A 10,501-nucleotide genomic window follows, 5' to 3' on the forward strand; every position below is an offset into this window, starting at 1 on the left:
AAGGTGATGTTGGAAGAACCTGCTGCACTCTGGGTGTGAGTGAGGAAGACGCAGCAAGGGTTTGGCCTAAAGCCTTGAGAGAACAGAGGCACCATTTACCAAGATGGAGAGTATGCGAGAAGCAGGTTTTGTAGGGGGAAACAGAGAGTGGCTTTGACACCATCCAAATAAGAATTATTCACAAAACATTAGCTGCTTCAGAGCACTTTTATCCTATCCTCTTTCACAGGATTTTGTCCTCACAACGATCTTGTATGGTATGCGGGAGTGCACACACGTTTCTAAATATACCAGGACACTTTTCAGAAAGGGGGCAGACAGATTTCAGGGAGGGCAGTTGCCAAGGCGATGGCTTTTGTCTTGTCGTTCTTCTTATTGTGTAATTACCGAAGTTTATTTCTCTCTCGTGAATGTTCCGAGGCAATCTACTGTCCTCAAGAGCTGATGTCCATCTCTGTGTCGGAAACGGTCATCCCACGTTCACCCGGAGGGAGAAAGGGAAGCGCAGGGTGAACCCCTTTCCCAGTCGGGGCACAAGGAGAGAGCGCACAGCTCCTCGGTCCAGTGGTCATCCCCCAGCCTCTCCTTGTTGCAAGGTTGGCAGCCGCTGGCCGCGTTCCTAGCTGCACTTGGAGCTGGGTACTTCTAGAAGAAGATGGGGATGGGCGTGAGGGATCAGCTAGCAGCCTAAACCACACCCTTCCCCACTTCCACTGAATTTAGAACATGACCTTGGCAAGATGGCAAATCCCCACATTTCAGATCTGACTGACAATGTCTTGAAAGTAATACTTTACTGATTTTTTTTTTCACCCCAGCAATGGTTTGGTAAAAGGAAAATCACATTGTGTAATGTCCCAGAGAACCTTCTGAAAGTCTTCCTTACCCATCATCTCTCGCTCCAAAATTTCAGTCTCAGCACAGTTTATAAAGATCATTTTAGGCTCTACTGATCTTGCCAGTTCCATCTAATCCAATTGCCAATTAGAAAGCCCAGTAAAAAGCAATCGCTGCAAACAGATGTCAGTGTAGCAGGTGGAGAAGAGGGAAGCAGGATGAGTATCTGCAATGTAACGTTCTGTCGTGTGTGCATGTGTGTGTGTGTGTGTGTGTGTGTGTGTGTGTGTGTGTTGGAATGTCTTGCTGCACTTCTTACCTCTTGATAAAATTTCCTCAAGTCTCCCAGTGCCCGTGCAGTCCTAGCCAATCTTCCCTCTCCTGGCCCCAACATGCAGACTTCCTTCTGTGTTTCTTTGTCAACTAGGAAAGAAGGAGCATCGTTCAAGTGGCTTTTGCTATTCATCCTCCCTCCCCGGGTCCTCTCTTACCCAACCCCACCCCTGGTCCTCTCCGAAAAAATACACACATATCTGTCCCTTTTGTTCTGAAGGCAGGTTCTATCCCCAAAAAGGAGGAAGCAAGGCCCAGGCTTTGAGGGCTGAGTAAGAATCCACCCACAGTGGCTGAAGGCATTCTGGCATCTCAGTGCATGAGATGAGGGGTCTCTGATTGCGTCCCAGCAAAGCAGCCATGATGCTTTAAATCTGATGCCTGGTTGTTTGGGCCCATTGAACTCTTTCTCCTTCCATCCTATAGCCATCCCCACAGGAAGAGCTCAAAAGGACTCGCTTTCCATGCACTCTCCATGCCACCCAGATCTCTGCAGAGGAAAAGCTGCGCTGGTGAACAATTGTGCACTGAATGTGACAGAGAGCCAAGCACAGACCAGTTGGAGCCCCTGCATGAGTCCACGCTGAGAAGCACCGCTCCTGCCCGTGGCACCACCCTGCAGGCGTGAGTGTAACATGCCAGGAAGGTGCGTTGGGATGGAGGGGTGGGAGTCAGGGTTGGCGTGAAGGGGCATTTGTCCCCTGGCCCACAGTGGTGTGAGGAGGTGGCGGCAAGGTGGCAGAGCTGGTGGAGGGTCTGAGCCTGCTTCCCGCCTCGGCCACCTCCCCGCCTCGTGTCTTCTCCCTCACTCCTTTGAAAGCCTGCGCCCTTTCCTCCTCTCTGCCTCCATCATTGCCTTACAGCCTCTGCTCTCATCCCCGCAAACAGATGGGCCTTCTCCCTGCCAGGGCTAGTCAAGGTAGGACTAGCTACCTAATTCAGGGGGCCAACACAAAACGAAGGGAAACGTGTGGCCTCTGGTGCAAAACTGGGATTCCGGCAATGTTAGCTGCCATTGGCTAAAATAAAAATATCAGTAGCTCCCACTTCCTTAGGGCCCAGGGTGTGCCAGGCATTTGCCCAAGTGCTTTCTATAGATACTAAGTTACGTGGCTGGGCTACCACGGTGTCCACTATACAGAACTGAACTTGCGTACCTGGCCAGTGAATGCTGGCACCAAGATTTAAATGCAGACAGACTGGGCTGAGAGTCTGTGCTCTCAACTAGCAAGATTACTGCCTTCCTGGCAACCAGGGTCTACCAGGTCCTCCAGAGTGGGCTTGTTACCTACAAAACCCCAAGTCTTGCTTCTCTATTTACTCATGATATTTTTTAATTATTTAAAATTTTTTTCAAACTGATTTTTCAAATTGCGGGAAAAGGCACAATTTTTATCATCTTAACCATTTTTATCATGTTAAGTTGATAAGTTTTTATCATCTTAACCGTTTTAGTGGCGTTAAAGACATCCATACCCCTTAAATAGCTCTTGGTTGCTCCCTTACCCCATGGGCAAGCACCATTCTACTTTGTACCTCTATGAATCTGAGTACTCTAGGAGCCTCATATAAGTAGAATCCTACAGAATTGGTCTTGTTGTGATGGGCTGATTTCATTTAGCAAAATGTCCTCAAGATTCATCCATGTTGTAGCACAACTCAAAATTCCCTTCCTTTTTAAGGCTGAATGATATTCCATGGTACGGTTAATGCTACATTTTGTTTGTCCATTCATCTTTTAAATACTTGGGTTATTTCTGCGTCTTGGCTACTGTGCATACTATCACTATGAGCACAGGTGTACGTACACATTGCTTCAGTTTCTGGAATGTGGAGATGCTGGATCCTATGGTGATCTGATCAAGCATTGCATGTTGAAAAATTCTTGCCTGCCAGGAATAAATCCTACCTGGTCTTGGTGCAAAATCCTAATGGCAACACTATCTAATGTTGCTAAATGGGTACAGTGTGCTGCTTTTAATATTACTGGAAACTTATGAATATTATTTCTACTACTAGCAGTAACATTATTATTATTAATACCTGATGGGACATGCTTGATACCTAATAGCAATCCTGTACTATTGCAAAGATTTGATCCTCTCGGTTACTAAAAGAAAGCAGTACCATCTCTATTTGATAGACAAGGAATCTCTGGGAGAAAAGAGGTGACATCACTTTCCCCAGGGTCAACAGTGAGGGCTGCCATATAGATATGGATCACTGACCAAGCCCCTTCTGTGTGGCCCTAAAAATGCCAAGCAGGAGCTGCTGAATATAAGGTGTTTGAGAAGACAGACTTCAGCCAGTAAAATTATAGCTCTGTGATTGTCAGAACTGCCAAGTGACAGAAGAGACCACACTGGTCAGTGTGCCCTCCATGGAGGAGGGTTCAGCTGCAAAGCTGAGAGCTCTCTGCCAAAGCCAAGGCTATGAGGGAGGTGGTTCAAACATCAGACAGGTGTTAGACACAAATGCACATTATTGAAAAGCTCCTTGAGCTTCAAAGACTGTATAATTCGTGGTTCTTTTCAGCACTAAGCACTAAAGGCAAGCAACATTTGCGAATGACCACGATGTTCTGAAGGTGCCCTTTTATGCTTAAGAAGTGTTATTTGAGAGAAAACTCTAGAATCCAAAGACAATTCTTCCACTCTGGATGTTCTTAAGGACAGCAGTGTTGTCTTAAGCATTTATCTCTTATGAGCACAGGATGTGGCCTGGGAGTAATTATTTGTTGGATGGAAGGACAGCAGAAAAAGTGTGTGAACTCAGGAAATGAAATGGATTTTGTCTCCAAAGTAATTTCAGAGGGACATCTGTAGCTGGTTGGGGAAGGAAAGGACCATAGAGATTCCTGAATCCAGCCTCCCCTGACACAAGGGACTCAGTGGCCAGCATGGCGAAGAAACTTGCCCAAAGTCACCTGGCAGTGCTGTGTTCCTCACCTTCCTGCCTAGAACTTATGACCAGCTACCACCGATGTCGCTCCCATGTTCTAAGATCTCCCACAAACAACAATAAAATGGAGTTTCCGCAGGCTTACCAAATAGAGTTACAGAGGGCTCGTTCTAGGATACAGAGCTACCTTCAGTTTCAAGGCAAATCTAGAAGTCACAAATTGCATCATCTTCTTTGGAAGGACCTTTTCAGGCTTCATCTGCCACAGAGGTCCTCCTGAGAGTTAACCCGAGTCTCTCATGCTATAATGTTCCAGTTTCTAAAATTAAATGGATGCTTTTCTCTGGGTCCTCCCAGGACTATGCCTCCCTCTGCTATCACAGGCCTGACATTGGGTTTGAAATGCAAGAGGTCTTGTGCTGCCTCCCTCATTAAAGCTTAGGAGGCTTCAGGCTGAAACTGGGCAGGTGCCTGTCCCAACCACAAGCCCGGCATGGGCTTGAGTAAATGGAGTAAATGGAATCTTACATTTAGGAGATGTGTTGGACTCACGCCCCGAAGCCATGGGGCTCCAGACCTTTGTGCTACAATCAAGGACACTTAGGACCAGGCAGCCTGAGTGAATTACTCCAAGTTACTTTGCAGTGTCTTGGCAGGGCTGGACCTCCAGTGATTTCACACACATACATGACAAGGACAGTGACTTCACCTAAAAGATCTCTGCCATTCAACCAATATCTGTGTTTCCAGATCAGGTGGCCGCACGATGACTTCACGGTTATGATGAATCACACAAGACTACTCCCAGTGCTTATGGTGCCCAAGTGGAGTCGAGGGGGAAGACACTGCTCAGACTGTTCTCTCCCACCTTCTGTTCCCACTCCTGCCCCTCCAAGAAGAAAACAGGAGCCCTTCTCCACGGCACACGCAAACCTCTTCGTCTGGACAAAACCATGTTACCCATCACTCCCATCTGTTTCATCTTTCTTTCTCCTGCATTCAGAGTTCTCCCATACTCTTGTTTGGGAACAAACCTCCAGAAAACAGTCTCCCCACCCTCCCCATTATCTTTATTTCATTTGTGGAGCTTTTGAGTTGTTTGAAGATTGTCTTAAATGCCTTCATGAATTGCCTGCAAGTTTATTAAGTACCTCTCCTCTCCTTAGCCATAAACATTACTGTACTTCTGTTCTTGCATGTAAAAGTCAGAAAACGACCGTCTCTTGGGAATTCCATCCCCTGACCATGGTCCTGCTTTAATCCCTTCCTTACACTTTCTCTTCTGTAGCTGGAGATCCAGAGTGAGACCCTGGCAGTGTCCCAGACCCTGAGGGGGGTGAGAAGGGGCAAGCAGCCTGGCCTGTCCATATGCGTCCACGACGGAGGAACAAAAATGCTGCCCAGACTTTTCACACACATACCTACTGTGTACTAATATGACTGGCCAGAGGCCGCGAAAAGAGAGACACTAAACTTGTAGCAGGCAGAAGAATGGGAGACAGAGAAAAATCCGTTTTATCTCACTGCTCCCATACCTTTCCCCAGAGGAGTCCTGGGAGGGAATGCAATGACCAGGGAAATGGGGTAATGGAGGGCACCCCAGATTCACACCATTAAGCCGCACTGGGCCACAAAGGAACAGAAGCCAAGATCCTTCCGTCTTCCGCTTTCCTCCCTCAGGATATGCCCGCCGGGATGTTATCTGGGAAATCAACAGTCTAGCAAGGGAGGGAATTTGTTTTGCACACTGACTTCAGAAATTCTTTTTACGGGAATGTGACTCCTTTGATTATACAGGGGGTTAAAAAATGCAGATGAATAGGCAATTTTATGGCTCGGTTTGAGCGTTATATTTTATTAGCATAGTGGGTGGGTTTTGTCACGCCCGTTACCAACTGTTAGCAGTGAGGATCAGAGAGCTGGTGCACAGGAGGAGAAGGGCCCTGGGAGAGCCTCGCAGAGCCACATGGCTTCTCTGAAAGCTTGTCCAGCTCTGCCAGACCTATAGGACTCAGTGAGGGCAGGGTCCGCTTCTCACTTACTCTCTATCCAACATGTTCTTGGACACTACATCTGTGCTCGATAACAAGCCTGATCTACATTTTCTGCTTTTAATTCTGGTTGCAGTGTTCTCCCCTCTGTCCTGCCCTGCCCTGCCCTTACAGGCTTCTGGCCGCTAAGTTCCATCCTGGCCCAGTTGACTTCCGTGTGATCAGCCTAAGAAAGGAATCGGCCGGTGGGTGGGGAAATGCTACCAAATGAATAGTCACTGAGAACTCCATCAGGAACTGGAGCCAGAGCCCACAGAGAAATTTATCACCAGAACAACAGCACTAGGACCTAGTGACAGGTGTCCCCGGATGCTGGCTCCTGTCCTGAGGTCTCCTGTGAGCTATTCCAACCCCTGCAAGGGAGGTATCTATACTCATAAAAGATGTGGGGAGTGATTGCAAGTTATGGGGGAGTGCAAGCCATGAAGCCAGGCTAATCTGGCTTAGATCTGACCCATCTATTTACGTGGTGAGTTTCAAGCAAGTTGCAAAAGATCCCCAAGCCTCAGTTTCTCCATCTGTAAAATGGGTATGACGACACTTGATTTTGTGAGCTCTACATGAGTTAGCAGAGATTTGTACATAGCTGTGATAAATACTCTGTTAAATGAGTCACTGACTATAAATCATCTTTTCCAGTGACCAGTCCATCATTTATGATTTTAATAAATAAATAAATAAATAAATAAATAAATAAGTGGATGAGTATAGATTTCCTATCATAGTGCATGGCATATAGTTTGCTGTTAAAATTAAAGTTAACTCTTGGGGTGCCTGGGTGGCTCGGTTGGATAAGCTAACTCTTGGTTTGGGCTCAGGTCACAATCGGATGTGTCACGGGATCAAACCCCATGTCAGGCTCCATGCTCCATGAGGAGTCTGCTTGAAGATTCTCTCTGCCCCTCCCCCATGTGCATGTTCTTGTTCTCTGTCTCTCAAATAAATAAATAAATCTTAATATATATATATATTATGGTTAGTTCTCTCATCTACCAAGATGTCATCTCCTCCCACTTGTTGGCCTTCATGATTTGGACATGCTGGCCCAGAGAGGTGAAATGATCTTGTCAAAGTTACAGAGAGACAGTGTGCCCCAACTCCCAGTTAGTGCCCCCATCCCTCTGCCCCATTTGACTCCAGCTAGCTCATCCCCACACTGCTTCCAGAGTCATGCAGATCGGTTGTCCTCTCTCTCCCACAGAGATCTTCCACACTCCCTGGGGTAACACTGAGTCAGGCCCTCCAACCCTGTGTCTACTTAGCATCACCTCCCCTCTTCCCATCAGCAATGGTTAACTTTACGTATCAACGTGGCTAGGTCATGATACACAAACATTTGGTCCAACAGTATTCTAGATATTTCTTTGAAGGTAGTTTTTAGATGAGATTAAAACTTAAATTAGTACATTTTGAGTAAAGCAGATTACCCTCCACAATGTGGGTGGGCCTTATCTCATCTGTTGAAGGCCCAAATTCAAAACAAAACAGTCCAAAATAAAAAAAGTGAAACCCTCCCAAAGGAAGGAGGAATTCTATTGTCAGATAACTTCAGCCAGGTGTTCAAGGTTAAACACCAACAGTCCTAAAACAGGTTGATTGTATGTATTCATGATATATGAAGAAAATGGCATAGTCCCTATGTACGCATGAGCAAAACATCAGACAACTTCCAAGACAGGGGTGTCCTACAAATCACCACCAAAACTGCCAAGGACGTGAAAAACAGGTGAAGTCTGAGGACAGCCGAGAAGAGCATAGGGAAACGTGATGACTGAATGTAACGGGGTGTCTGAGAGAGAATCCTGGAACAGAAGAAAGGACGTAAGGTCAAACCTAAGAGAATCTGAGTAAACTGTGACTTAGTTGACAATAAGGTGTTGAGATCAATTCATTGACCGTAAGCCATGAGCCGCACTGGTTTGAGATGTGGGGCAGAACCTCCCTTATCTCAGCTTTTGCCTTTAGCCATTTCAGTTAACCACAGTCAACCCAGGTCCAGAAGCTGATGTGACCCCTTGTGACCCCTTGTCAGAAGGTCAGCGGTAGCCTGCCATTACGTCACATGCCTGCGTCATCCCCTTCGCTCCATCCGGTCACACGGGTTTTTTGTTATCTCAAATCATCATAAGAAAGGTCAGTAGGGTTCAACAGGTATTTGGAGAGAAACCACATATACCTGACTTTGATTAGAGCATATTGCTTTAATTTTTTTTATTTTATTATTAGTCATTGTTAATCACTTACTGTGCCTTATTTATAAACTTTGTCATAGGGTGCGTGTATGGACAGGAAAAATCATAGTCTGTTTAGGGTTTGGTCTTATCTGGGTTTTTGTTACAGGATTTTCCTTTCCTTCGGTGCCCGTGATTCTGGGTCACCCCATGGTAAAGAATGAAGAGTTAGACCAGACAAAGAAGGATGGACAGCAAAGCAAAGTTTACTGAGTGATAGTAAAGTTTATTGAGCAATAGTACAAAGCTCCGAAGAGGGAGGGCACCCAAAAGGATTGCCACAGCAGTTTCTCCATCTAGGGGTTTTTATGGGCTTGTTGGTGGGCTCTTTTCATCTGATTAGCTCTCCTTGCTCCTGTCCTCCAGTCCGGTGTTTGTCATCTCTCTATCACTGGGGAATGGGTGGAGGGCTCCTTCCAGGGAGTTGTAAAAGCCTTGTAAGAATGGTTTCTTCTAGGGCAGGGCCCCTTGTCCCTGCCTGCCTTTCTCCCAACTCTCCTTCATCAGTTTCAGGCATCCACTTGGGGTTTTGCATTATTCCAGTCATGGGTAAGTGGGGGGTCACTGTGATAGGAGAAGTCAGGTGTCAGCTACCTGGGTGTGCTTCATGATATCTTCTCAATTTTTCTGTAAATCTAGAAATGTTCTAAAAAATAAATCCTATTTTTTTTAAATAGGGAAGTTATTAAACATCAATAAATCTCAGGGACGCCTGGGTGGCTCAGTCAGTTAAGCATCTGCTTTTGGCTTAAGTCATGATCTTGGGGGCCTGGGATCGAGCCTCTTCCTCTGCCCACCCCCACTCGTGCTCTCTCTGTCTGCCTCTCAAAAATAAATAAAATCTTTTAAAAAATCAACAAATCTCAGTATCTTGACCTTAACTCAGATCCTGATTCAAAAAAAAAAAAAAAAAAAAAAAAAGAAAGAAAGAAAGAAAGAAAGAAAGAAAGAAAGAAAGAAAGAAAAACTGAGACTCAAACCTAGGGCTGAGCCTTTAAGGAAGAGTTTGCTGATTACCTGTGACACCGTGGACAGATTTCTGTTTCTCTTAATGACTTACCCTTTTTCCACAGAACTCAGTTTAAGTGGGCCATTCCTTCTAGCCTTAATCTTTTGGGACTTGGAGAGGTACTTCTCAGGAATTCATCTCCCTCCATCCGAAGCCCAGATCATACTGGTGATTTGCATTTTGAAGAAAAAGGTCAACTACCTGGATTATTCTGGTGAGGACGTCTACAGTCCATACGCAGGTGTTCTGTTCCTCGGAACCCCCTACTCTTCCTCCACCGAGGGCAGCCCGTGTCTGCTCTCTAGCTCCACCTACTGGACCTTGTCTAAACCACCTTGATAAATGGCACGTGCCCTGCAAGACCCAACACTAGGTAGGCACTAAGGAGAACAAACCAGAATCCAAAACATCAGAGAACACCAGGATTAGAGAAAACGCCTAAGATGACTCTCTTCTTTTTCTGAAAGGAAAACCAAGGGTCAGATCCACTGGGTATTACCTGGTGTGGAGCCAAATTGACTGAGGTTTGAACCCTGGTCCTGTTCCTTCTTCGTAAGGACGCCCTGTCGAGTTGCTGACTCACTTTGGTAATCACCTTCCTCGTGTAAGATAGCCATGATTAAACTAGCCCCCATGGCTGTTGTTCATTTAGTTCTTTTTGTTTTTTAGTTTTAAATTTTGAATATGAAGGTGCAGAAAGTTTAATAGATATTTCTTGGTTGATACTTGAAGTTACAAACATGACGTTCGGGTCCGACGACACCCACGTGTACACACATGCTTACCTGTGTACATCCTTTCCTTGAGAGGCTGGGAGAATGAATGGTCAGAGGGAAAGAACCGGGACCATTTCAGTCTGAGCCAGGTGAAGAGGCCAAACAAAGGAGGAGAAAAGCAACTGGAACCAGCAAGATGAGCGAAACGGGACACCTGCTCCACTCTATATCATATTCCATGAAGCCCGTTCCGCTGTTCATCTCATCCATTCAGAAACTAGTCACTTCAAGCCCACTACGTACCATATGCTGGAGAAGCAGCAGTAAATCCCTGCCTTCACTTCTCATCATTGTTGGCCCTTGGCTCTGACCTTGAACTTGCACTAAAGAGAAATTCCCAAAGGAATGACTTTGGTTTCTCTA

The 10,501-nt window shown here is 45.9% G+C and overlaps 1 long non-coding RNA gene across 1 annotated transcript; it reads right to left on the minus strand.

Moving 5' to 3' along the window:
- Window positions 1-268: 268 nt before the first annotated feature.
- Window positions 269-9,614, minus strand: LOC132013290 (uncharacterized). The gene is made up of 3 exons (XR_009402975.1): window positions 9,414-9,614; window positions 1,157-1,260; window positions 269-645 (listed from the first exon to the last, which is right to left on the minus strand). It is a non-coding gene; the product is annotated as an uncharacterized LOC132013290 (long non-coding RNA).
- Window positions 9,615-10,501: the final 887 nt, after the last annotated feature.

Source organism: Mustela nigripes, chromosome 3 (genome assembly GCF_022355385.1).
Source record: "Mustela nigripes isolate SB6536 chromosome 3, MUSNIG.SB6536, whole genome shotgun sequence".
In the NCBI taxonomy this organism is placed as follows: Eukaryota; Metazoa; Chordata; class Mammalia; order Carnivora; family Mustelidae; genus Mustela; species Mustela nigripes.